The sequence below is a fragment of the Papaver somniferum genome, unplaced genomic scaffold (genome assembly GCF_003573695.1).
Source record: "Papaver somniferum cultivar HN1 unplaced genomic scaffold, ASM357369v1 unplaced-scaffold_125, whole genome shotgun sequence".
In the NCBI taxonomy this organism is placed as follows: domain Eukaryota; kingdom Viridiplantae; phylum Streptophyta; class Magnoliopsida; order Ranunculales; family Papaveraceae; genus Papaver; species Papaver somniferum.
This window is the reverse complement of record NW_020621603.1, coordinates 5,771,508-5,772,521: the sequence shown is the minus strand read 5'-3', so window position 1 is coordinate 5,772,521 and position 1,014 is coordinate 5,771,508. Positions and strand designations below refer to the sequence as shown.

The 1,014-nt window shown below is 36.7% G+C and overlaps 1 non-coding gene across 1 annotated transcript; it reads right to left on the bottom strand.

Moving 5' to 3' along the window:
- Window positions 1-549: 549 nt before the first annotated feature.
- LOC113331637 lies at window positions 550-653 on the bottom strand. Its single transcript, XR_003351087.1, has one exon. It is a non-coding gene; the product is annotated as a small nucleolar RNA R71 (small nucleolar RNA).
- Between the last annotated feature and the right edge of the window lie 361 nt (window positions 654-1,014).

Here is a 1,014-nt window from a genome sequence, read left to right as displayed (position 1 = left end):
CAACTGGAATCTCTCGAAAATAGGCAGAAAAGTAAGTATTTCGCTGAGCTTTTGCAAGGTGAGTTTGAACTGAATTCTGCATTTTGTTAGCTTTCGCAAGATCTACCTAGTGGTTGGGTAGAGAATTGTTTAAATCGTCTTGTTAGAGTTAACTCTTTATACATGACGGGAACGAATGGTGAGGGTACGAACCCTCTGATTAAAAGTTTGAGAGACTATATGTATCCAATTAGAGTCTCTCAACTTTCTTGTATTGTTTTGCCTACCACCACAGCAACCTATGAGATTAGAGCAAGCACCATTCAAGCACTTCCTAAATTTTATGGCGAGGAGAATGAAAATCCTTACTACCACATTAGAGATTTTGGAGAATTCTGTGGAACAATGAAATTCAAGGACTTAGCTGATGAGTATCTTAAACTTAGGTTGTTCCCTTTTTCCTTAAACGATAAGGCTAAATCTTGGCTAAATTCTTCATCAATTAGTACCTGGAATGACATGACTAATATATTCTTGCATAAATTCTTTCCTAGGCATAAAACTACTGCCATTCGTCAAAAACTATATAGTTTTTCGCAACAAGAAGGAGAATCTCTTTATGATTATTTAGAGAGGTTCCATGATCTCTTGTTACAATGTCCACACCATGGGTTTGATACTCCTAGGCTCACGTTGATCCTTTATGAGGGATTAGATTACAAAACATTGACTATGGTAGAATCACTTTGTGGTGGTAATTTTCTCGATAAAAATGCTGAAGAAGGTTATAAATTTTTGCATGAAGTAGATGAAAAAAACCAAGAGTGGGAGGCTACATAAACCATAAGATCAATAACTAGTAGCAATGGGGTTCACAGAGTTGACAATGATTTCGAGGCCAAGTTCGCTGGTTTGACACGAAGACTTGAGTCGTTAGAAAAAAAGGCTAAACTTAAGCCTGTTGATTTTATTACACATCCATCTTCTATTCCTAGCGACTTTTCTAACCAAAGTATTCCTAGTTTGGAAGAAAGC